The sequence below is a fragment of the Poecilia mexicana genome, unplaced genomic scaffold (genome assembly GCF_051168715.1).
Source record: "Poecilia mexicana isolate PSO_F unplaced genomic scaffold, ASM5116871v1 scaffold_10, whole genome shotgun sequence".
NCBI lineage: Eukaryota > Metazoa > Chordata > Actinopteri > Cyprinodontiformes > Poeciliidae > Poecilia > Poecilia mexicana.
Genome location: NW_028263379.1, coordinates 1,887,482 through 1,898,641, shown reverse-complemented (window position 1 = coordinate 1,898,641; position 11,160 = coordinate 1,887,482). Strand labels below are relative to the sequence as shown.

General features: G+C 37.2%; 2 pseudogenes across 1 annotated transcript; both read left to right on the top strand.

The window, feature by feature from the left end:
- Positions 1 to 7,380: 7,380 nt before the first annotated feature.
- LOC106905147 (E3 SUMO-protein ligase ZBED1-like) lies at positions 7,381 to 8,160 on the top strand (annotated as a pseudogene). Its single transcript, XR_001415063.2, has 2 exons — positions 7,381 to 7,533; positions 7,620 to 8,160. The product of XR_001415063.2 is annotated as an E3 SUMO-protein ligase ZBED1-like (transcript).
- Positions 8,160 to 9,092, top strand: LOC148156655 (zinc finger BED domain-containing protein 4-like; annotated as a pseudogene).
- The last annotated feature ends 2,068 nt before the right edge of the window (positions 9,093 to 11,160 follow it).

Below are 11,160 nucleotides of genomic sequence, written 5' to 3'. Positions count from 1 at the left end.
TTTGAGCCACTCTGACTTTTGTAAGGTTGAGCGGAAACTCATGAGAAAAAAGGGCGTTACTTTTCCTACACTTCAGCCAATCAGTGTTCTGGAATTTTACAGCACAAGTATGACGAATTTTGACATCAGCAGCTCTCCGGTTTCCCCACAGAGGGTCTTTACGTCGATTAATTGATTTTTTGTGAAACTTACTCACTGTTCCGCCTCATTGATCAGATAAGCAATGATCAATTCCTTTCTATACTTATATATGTAAATGCTTCATGTTTTCTAATCAAGGAGTTTTTACTGAATGTCCCCTGTACTTGTTAGAGTTCATCAAGGTCAAACTCCTGTTCAGAAACCATTATGTAACCAGATAAGGGAGCAATGGTGTCAGAGGTCAGTACAGGCTCTGTGCTGGGTTGTCATCCACTGTCTGAATGTTGTCACGGATGTGTTTGTGTAAACAAGACAAACGTCATAACAGTTGCAAATAGAAGGATATTAAACACAGCTCTAATATGTCTGACGTTTCACAAGTTTTATCGATCTGACCCTTCTTCCAGTTGAACTGATGGTGAACATGGAGAAGAATCTCTTTAAAAGTTCATGACTTAGCAAGTTACTGGTGTCACACTGGTTGGTAACAAAATACCACCTGGGAATCTAACTCTACGAACCCAAGAGAACTAAAGCTGTCAGTGGACATTAATTAGGGATTGCCACTAAATAAGTAATATTAGGCATTACCAAATGGCTTAACATTCTGTACTGATCCATCCAATGTCCTCTACTGACATAAGATTGGTTGATGAAGGTAGCATTTTCTGTCTGGAAAACCAGCCCCTCCCTTTCAATCTCACAGTGTACTATAGTTTCTCCAGGAAATGATGAGTCTGGCCGACGTCTCATCCAAGTGAGATGTGTCTGACGAGACATGTGATCTTTGCAGTGAATTGGGCTCGACATGGACAAACAAATCCAGTGACTATTGAAACAACATTTTTTGATGTTGTTTTTGCTGATTTCTTGTTTGAGAGAGTGTCCTTGTGCATGGTTCCCCTCTATCAGAACTTCTTTGAATTTTCTATACCAGCAAAAATTAGAATAAATAAATAAACAAACAAACAAATAAATAAATTAAAACCTACAATAATGACAGATACACCTCAGCCCAGCTCACTTCCTTTCTGGGGTAATTTGTTGTTGGTGTTATGTGCTGCCATTTAGTGGTCATCTAGTCATACTGCACAAATTGGACAGTCCGCCATTGTTTTTCGTTTCAAAAAGTAAAGTGAATAAATACTGGAAAGCTTTTGGGTGTTTTTAATTTTTCACTAAGTCATTGTTTTTTTAATTACTACTCATGACCTTTAGCAAAACATATTTCACTTATTTAAAGTAGATTTTAGTGTAATAAAACAATTGTTTCTAAATTTTGCTTTTGAAAGAAAGACACACTAACTCTGGGATTATTGTTGATTTACATGGAACCAAATAGACCTGACTATGTGAAGATGGATGAGTGTTGCCTTTAAGATTTATCACTGTTATCCAGAGATGAAAGTCCAACTGAGAGGGGGGTAGAGTGCCCCCAAAGTTTTACTCAGGTAAAAGTACTCAGGCACTCAGGTAGTACTTCAACATATTTTTATTCAAGTAAAAGTAAAACTTAGCCATCCAAGAAGTGACTAAAGCATAAAAAAGTGTTTTAGAAACTACTCATGTTCTGAGTAATTGATCATAAAATCTGAGTCAATATGTTACAATGATGTCATCAAAGAGAAAAAAATGTGTAAAATTATGCATAAGTTCTGATATTTTTAAGACAAAAATGAAACATTAATACAAATAAATAGATGAATAATTAAGAAATAAATTAAACACGTTAAACAGATTAATTCCTCAGAGATGGAATATAAAAACATAAAAATGATAAAACCAGTACTTACAGTGAGTTATCTGTATACAGTGTTAGAAAATGGTAGAGTACTTTCAGTGACAATACAGTATGAGCTGTTTACAGCATATTCCCATGATCTCCAAATGGCACAGAGGACTTAGCACAATAAAATGAAACTTTGTGTAGAAACAAGAATTTCCATTTTGACATAAACTGTATGTTATTGTCTGTGTCTGCTACATTTTGGTTAAAATCAGTTTGTTCTTCATTTAGTGGATGAAGTAACCAGATATCTACTCAAATAAGAGCAACGATACTTCATAATATCGCAAAAATAAAAGTAAAAAGTACTGTGCTGTAAAACTATTCTTAGCTATGCTTAAAAGTATTTTTCCCCAAAATGTTGCTCCAGTAAATGTAACTAAGTAAATGTAACTAGTTACTACCCACCTCTGGTCCAATTAGTGGATTTAATTTGTTTCCGCAGTTTTAGAATGGAGCCTCTTTTAGCACAAACTTCCAAAATGTGTCGAGGTGATTTACAGTAATGTACAATACAAAAGTCACAGTGTCAGAAAGATTGGAAAAGTAACAATAATTGTTAGAAGGTTTTGCATTATATTGTAAAACATTACAGTCATGATTCTGTTGTCTGAGAATTCAACTTCTATCTTGCATAAAAAGGCCTGAAAATCCTTTTATGTCACAAATCTCCAATTTCTAATCATAAAAATACATTATTTTTCTTCCACTTCACACTTATGAATTACTTTGTGTTAGTCTGTCATATAATCTCAATATAATATTTGGGTGAAATGTGACAAAATGTGAAAAATTGAAGTAGTATAAATATCTCTGCATGGTACCTCATTCTGACTTTAGCTCCACCTCACCAGACTCGTCCACTTGTTCCACTGAAGCTTTAATGTTGTATGATATGAGTGCTGGTAATGCTTTGTTTTTGCTGCGTCCACATCTTTGCTGCTCACCCGTCTGTACCCCATCCAGCTGCCATCATCTTTACTAAATGGATGCTGTTTGCGACTATCATTTCAAGTTTTTAGCAAAGAGTGTTAATGAGAGGGGGTGAAAAATATAATGTCTAACTGCTTTCCTGTTTGGCTGGAAACTCCATGAAGCAGTTTGATTTTGAAAAATAAACAAAAATCAATAAACATGAATCCCTTTTGTATTGTTGTACAGCCTCAGTTATTGTCAGATTTCTAAAACTCTGCTCCATCTTTCTGGTTTGTTTTTATTTCCAGGATTCTTGCTGCTAAATTCCTATTTTAACTAATGTAGAAATTCATATCTTGGTATGTATGTCTTAGTATTTAATGAGTAATGTCAACTATTCTTTTTGGAATATGGGCTTAACAATATCATAAGTTAAGTAAATTTCAACAGCAAAAGATTCAGCAATTTAAATTCTTTTCAGTTTTCTCTAAAACACAAATGGGGAAAATCCTAACTTTGCCGCCATGCATAAAGGTGAACAGCGTTTAATTTCTATGTGCCATCAAATTCAAATTCAAAAATAATTAATTGATCCCAGAGGGAAGTTAAATGCTGTAGCTAATTTAATAACCCAATTTCTACATGTTTTGATTGATTGGGCACTAAAAAGAAATTTCCCTGAACATTAAAATGGCAGTAAGTGTCATGTCGGGTTTCATGTTCTTTGCCCACATGCAGAAACACTCACAGAGACACTGGTGTAAAAGTACAAAGGGTTTATTATTATTCACAAAACTCAGTTCAACAGGTAAGTCAGGAATTGGTCATCTGCCAAAGGGGTACAGTGCAACCGCTCCCTGAGGGAGAGAGATATGGTGAGTTCGGGGTCTGGGGGAAAAAATCAACTCAGTTGAACAGAATCTGATTGCTCTTACTTGTGGTAGTCTGAATCCGAACAGAGGTGGAAGAAAGGCCAGGCACCAGGCAGTGGGAAATTCCAAGGGTGACGGATGGGTGGATAGATGGAGTGTCAGAGGGCGGACAGCAGTGTTGTGTTCAAGACCACCTAACCCGAGACCAAGAGAAGACCAAGACCAGAGTGTATCGAGACCGAGACAAGACCAAGACTTTTAGGGTCCGAGACCAAGTCAAGACCAAGACCGAGGGAAGTCGAGACCGAGTCAAGACCAAGACCAGCGGCCCGTGCTACATGACACAATAAAATGTAAAATATGATCGAAATTGCTTCTCAAAATAATCTGAAAGATCCATATTCCCATAAGAACACCTAGATATTAAATACTTAATACATTTTACCAATATTAAATATTCCATTTCTGTGCTAAAATGTGTGATGGTCTCGTGCCATCCCTAAAAACATAACACCCTGGACATTTGCCCATATTGCTCATGTCAGAAACCACCACTGTTGCACCATTAAACATAGCAATTGAGGCAATGCCCTGACGGTAAATAACGCTCAACTACGAACACTGACCAAGGAGCAACAAGCAAGAAGTAACCAAACAGAAGGCACTTATCGTGACTGTTTTCACTCTCTCTTCCAGTACATGAAGCCAGGTAGTCTGACACCATGGCAGACATTACAGCTGCCACTTTGAACAAAAACAATGAAAAAGCAATGTGCATGCTCTGCGTGCTCTTTCGTTCTTGTGTTTTAGTTATTTTAGTTACTTTTGAAACCATGACAACACATGTATATCTATATAGTTATCATTGAAAACAATTTAATGACTTATTTTTGTCATAACTTGCTGGGTATGGTGAACTGACAACTCCTCTGACGGTCGGACTTCTTAATGCGCATGTGCAGGCATGGTACTCACTGCATGTATGCTATTCTGACAGCGTATGGCTATCTGATAGAACAACGGCTCTCAGCGACACACCAGTCCAATCTAATAAGTAAAGAGACGAGCAGATGAATCGTACTGTTCCTGAATGTCACCTCACTATATTACAGACTTTTGGACACAGCGCCGTTGTCCCATATATGCGACAAGTCAGTCAACATCTCCGCACAATAATTCAGCGCAGTGAGTGACAACTTTTTTTCATCACAATGCTTATGTGTGTCTATACAGCTAGCTTTGCTAACATCACGTCAACGGATCTTACCTTCTTTGAGCTACTTTTCTAAGTGACGAAAAAAGTTAGACTTTGTCTCCACCGTCTGTGAAAGCAAAGCACTGCTGAGTTAGCTGTGGCCATCGGATTTCTTATGATTTATGCAGCGATATTCCATTACTGACGATTAGACAAACACATTTTCTGCCGCTGAGAGAAAACCATTGCGCATGTCTCAGAGTGCCTCGTGCGAGTGAAAGGTGGGGAGGAGGGAGGGGGAGAAACACGTAGTTGCTTGGATTTTAATTGGTGCATTTTGCATCCACTGAAAGCAAAGATGTTAACAAATAAACTGGACAGTATGCTGCAAGTTTAGTGGTATTTTCACAGTTGCGGTCTCGACTGGTCTTGAAATAAAATGCCGAGTCCTCAGCGCCCGAGACCGAGACAAGACCGAGACCATCAAAAAATGGTCTTAAGACCGGTCTCGAGACCAAGACCAATTTCAAGTACCACAACACTGGCGGACAGGTAATACCTTGACAGCACAGAGGAGGAATGGAGCTGGCTGCCAACTGGAGCTCAACATAGCGAACGTTCCAGATTACAGAACAGTTTTTGGTGAATTAAAAAATAAAGTTTTTGGTGAATAAAGTGGAGTAGACTTTCTACTTGTCAGATGACGGAAAACTTTGTATCGTTTCTGCTTCAGCACGGAGTCGCGGTTTAAGCAGAGAGATAATGAAATACAACAGACACTGTTGTATTTCATTATACAACAGTGTATAATTGTTATACACTGTTGTATAAAGGCAGACTTTCAGAGAAAGTCTGCCTTTCTCTGAAGAACTACTGAGCGGGAGGAGACAGGTGAGGAAAAACTGTTCTTATCTATCGATTCAGTATTTTTATCATACAGACATTAGGCTGTTGTTGATGTGTTGTTCATGAAGCTAGCTGCTAGTTAATAGCACAACAACAAAGCTAGATAACTAAAAAGCCTCTTCCCTGTATCATTAATGATAGCAGTCATTCTTCAGTATCGCTTGTGCAATAGGGGCACATCGCCCGTCCAAAACCGATCATCTCCATAATGGATATATGTCTTCTAATTTCTATTGCTGCATAATGTACATTGCATTTATTCTGGTGTTATGTAAATGTATTTTGAAGGAGAATAGCACTTAAATAAAAGTCCAACAAGGATATCCATTTAGAATTAAAAATAACTCACCCTGAATTACCAGGATATATAAAATGTATGTAATAAAAGTGTGTCATTAATGAAGGGGAAAAAACTGAATCCAGACTTTAAGTAAGTTTAGGGTCTGGTTCGCAGAGTATGAAGTTAATTTTTTTCCCAATTATTCAATGAAAAAAAAAAACTAACCTCAGTTAAGTAAAATAAAATTGTAATCAAAAAGTTTGGAATTGTAATGATTCCTCTTTTTTTAAACAAAACGTTTTGTTTAAAAAACTTATTTTTAAATTAAATAACTCATTTTTGTCCTGTGAACTTAAAAAGTTATTTGCCAAACAGACTTTTATTTGCACACATCAGAAATCTTTTGTTGTGATTTTAGGCCCTGCCCATGACGTCATGTGAGAATCACAAGCAAAACTTTGAGTCACAAACAAAAACTTAGAATAGCAAGAAAAGATTTCTGACATGCGCAAATCAGTTTGTTTTGAAAATATTTTTTTCACTTTATGAGACAAAAATGTGTGATTTTAATTTTAAAAGAAAGTTTTTTTAAAGCTAAACTCAGCAGGCTTTTCTCATGTTGACATGCATTAACAATTCAATTTTTGCTTTTGTTTTTTTCTTTTTTCTGCAGTTCCACATTAAAGTTTGATGCAGCTCTGCTTTCCTGAATGGACCATCTTCATCTCCACTGCAAGTGTAGCAAACAGGCAGCTCTTTTTTATAGATTACAGTCCACTAAAAGGTTGCATTGTGCCCTTGTTTATATTTTTAATAGCGTAATTCTGTAAAGACAAAATATGTCTGGTGGTCTAGCTCTGATTTACATATCTTGCTAAATTGCAATACTTTCCTATAACAAAATAGACCTGCAGAAAGAAATTACTAATAAAATATCTTACATATGCATAGTTGTATGCTCTATATAGAGATTTTCCTTAGCTTTGATTGTATATCTCACAATTTTGTAATTTATCATTGTTTATTAAACTCTGAAAGCTGTGAGGCTTTGTTAATATTCTGTCCTAGAATGCGGTTAGATGTGCCCTTTTTTTGAGCACCTGCCCCAGTGGTCTCTGCGCGGCCCTGACTACAACAACACATCATCAATGATTAAGCATTACAGAGTCCTGTAATGAAAATAAGTACACTTTAAACACAGGAGACACCAGCCAGAGTATGACATTGTTTTATGTGTTTAAAATGATTTCATTCATATCATATCTCAGTATAATAATGTGTCATTTCAATTGTTTTATATTTATGCGTCTTACTTCTAGATGAGGCTGTGGTAAACTTGATTGTAAAGGATTCCCAACCCTTTTCAGTAGTGGAGGATGAGGGGTTCAGGGAGCTCATTCATTTGCTGGATCCAACCTATGTTCTTCCTACCAGAAAGGTTTGTATGTGTCAAAAATACCAGCTAATGTGGTAAATGGAAATCATTTCAGTTATTTAAATGAATTATTTTGCTTTTTATTTCAGGCATTAAAAAGGATGGTGGAAGAGAAATACTACAAAAGAAAAAGCCAAAGAAGACATCCAAAAGGTGTCTGCCGTCAGCCTGACCGCAGATATGTGGACGTCCATGAATATGGAGGCTTACCTGGCCATAACATGCCACTTCTTTGAACCCAATGACAAACTGGGCATTGTATTAATTGGAGTGGAGCATTTCCCTACCACTCACACATCTGAGAATCTGGCCAGGGTGGTGCATAATCACATGGCGGAGTGGGCAATTACTGATAAGGTGAACTGTCTGGTGACTGATGCTGCAGCTAACATGATTGCTTGTGCTAAAGCATTAAAGATCAGGTACTCCATTTGCATTGCTCGTGGACTGAATTTATTAGTCCGAAAATCATTTGACCAGATCCCTGCCCTCTGTGACAACAGCGCAAAGGCTAAAAGAATTGTGGCATATTTTCACTCAAGCACCACAGATAAAGAAAAGCTAGAAGGGATTCAAATACAGATGGGAAGACAGTCGCAAAAGCTCATAATTGATGCGGACACACACTAGAACAGCACTTACTTTATGTTGGAATGTCTGTTTCAACAAAAAGAACCTGTGGCTGCAGCCCTCACAGCACTCAAAACTGATATAATCCCTCTGATTTCTCAGGATTATGAGGTAATTGAGGAATCGTTACCGGTGTTGTTCCTATTTTTCCAAGCAACTTCAGAGCTCTCGGAAGAGAAAAGGGTGTCAATATCCAAGGTTATACCTTTAATGAACATGCTACACCATGCAGTGCTTACAAAGATGTCAAATATAAAAAATTATGTTGCAAGACTTCTGTCTGAAAACCTATTGAGGCGTGTCAAAGAACAAATTGCAAATATTGAATCATTAAGTGTTATGACAATGGCCACATTGCTGGACCCTAGGTTCAAAACTCTTGGTTTTGTCAGTCAAAGCAAGGCACAAGATCCAGTACGGCAGCTGAAAGCAAAATGTTCTGCACTAATTGCAAACAATGAAGGTAACCAGCTGCAGGATTCAGCAGATGCAGGAGAAGGCACAAGCAAATCTTGTGTTTTCTTTTGTTTTTTAATTTTCTTGTGACATTTCTTGTGTATTTCAGTTGTTGGTGTGTATTATCTGTAATGATTTTTTTTTGTTATTTATAGGTGAACTGTGGTCTCTGTTAGATTCTGCAGTGGACCAGAAGAGGCGTTTCTCCAATGCCACAGCAGATGCCATTGTTGAAGTGGAGCGATACCTCGCCGAAATGAACCTAAGGAGACATGAAGATCCATTGGAGTACTGGCATACACAGAAACATGTGCATCCCCATTTGTACTGTATGGCACTGAAGTTACTCTGTTCACCTGCATCATCAGTGCCTTGTTAACAAGTTTTTTCCAAGGCGGGGGAGGTCATCTGCCGACGAAGAAACCTGAAACAGTGAAAAAAGTCCTGTTCCTAAATAAAAACAATTAAACCTAAAATTCGAACAGTTCTTAATTATTTTTGTTTGATCAGGAGATACAGCAGATTCACACATCAAAAACAGACTAAAAACCATTGGAAGAGGCAAACTTTATTTGTACTGTTAAAAACCAGAACTAGAACTCCCAAGACGAGATTATTTTAAACAAATTCTGTTTTTCAGGAAGCAAGTTTTTCACTCAAAGTATTCAGTCTACCTCAACAATCACTCAATTCCCAATACAGTAAACAACATATCTTCATTGTCAAATAAGTCCATGACATAAAGGAAAACTCAACACAACCACTGTGGTCAAGAATTAGATTGGCTACAAATCATTTTAAAAATTAAAACATGATAATTAAATATGATTTAATTGATTCTCCTGTTACTAAATATGAGTGTGATGAAAACTTTGTGACAATATTGCATTTACAAATTTTTGAAAGTATGATCCAACTGAGTGACAAGGCTGTTACAGTTTCACCAGCAGATTTCACTAGTGAGTGATGAATGAAGCATCAAGTAGTGAACCTTTTTGCAAAGCAAAGGGCTGGAAAGCTTCATTTGCCCATCACTACTCGAGATTCCCTGAAGGCACTTGAAGGAGTCCTGGAAAAAGATCACAAGGGTAAGTTAGATCTCTAAGCAACTCGAATATCTGCTAGTGTACTCAGCGTAAACTCTTGAGGGCTCAGTGTACCAATTCAGGCAAACACTCTGGCGAAGATGTGCTGGCGGCCAGCGGCTCATATTCTCCACGAGGAGATGACGATTCCCCACAGGTGCGTCTGGTTAGGACCTGCCGGCACGCCCTCCAAGAACCCCCTCTCATCAGGCGCCCTCTGGTGGACGATCTGAAAAGGAACTCAGCAGACCCACTAGCCTGGTACTCAACAGTAAGTAGCTTTTACAATTTTTTATTTATGTATTTATTTTATATATTTGTTGAAACTGTCACTATGTCATGACACTCTGGTATGAAGCACATAATATGTGAAAAAAAAAAAAAAAAAAAAAATCAAGCTCCTCTGACTACTCCAAGTGCTCCCACTGCTAACTAGAAGTAACCAATCAGAGCCTTGCCATGGGTCTTAGCGCTGTCAATCACTTTGTGTGTGCTACCTAAAATGAGGCTGGCTATCAAAGAGAAAACATCCTTAGATACCAGCTCAGAACCTTTAGACAAAGCTAATAATTGATGAAAAAAAAACAGATTAACTATCATTTAACAATTGTGTAAATAAAAGTTGTATCGTCAGAAAAAGAGGAAGGCACTTGGTTACAGTTAGAAATAGCTCGTATGATTTATTGAATCAGGCTTTTGATTTGGTCCAAACCTGCATCTATGTGTGAGACTCACTGAGTGAGATGAGATTTCTGTTTCTGAAGGTTTCAGAAAATAAGCATTATATTGGCCGCGTGAAAACGTAGTTGATCTAAACAGTATTATCATCAGTGTAATGCAGAAATAATGAAAACAAGATTATTAATACCTTGGAATAAACTTTTCAGGAGCAACAAACAAACCTGAAAAAGTCTTTTCAGTTTTTACCCCAACATCCTTTGAGGAACATTAGTAGTTCAGGGAATGTTATTTGCAATTTATACCACTAGATGTCATTATAGTCACAGTCTGCACTATTTTGCAACTAATAAGATTTCCATTAAGAGCAGCAGATTTTGGGGAGCCGCTTTGTCTTGTGAGTCTGTGATCATTCACAGGTTATACCAATTAGTTAAACAGTAAAATAGCATTATTCCCAAGAAGTCACTATTTTTACATATCTATAAATTGATTTTCATATTATTGTTTCTTTCTGCCACATGGATATTCTAATGAATCATGACAGCAGTTGAAATGTATTAAAGAGATGACAATCAGAAACATGCTTGGTAGGTTTGTGTGATGCTGGGAGTTTTGGTATCTATCCCATACAGAATAAGTACAGGTTTTACTCTAAATGTCGTTATCAATGAATGACTTGGTGACTTGACTTCAGTTAGATAATTATGATTACAATAAAACGCAGGGCAAGGATTTTAGACAAACAAAATCTTTTTATTTACAAACTTCAACATACCAC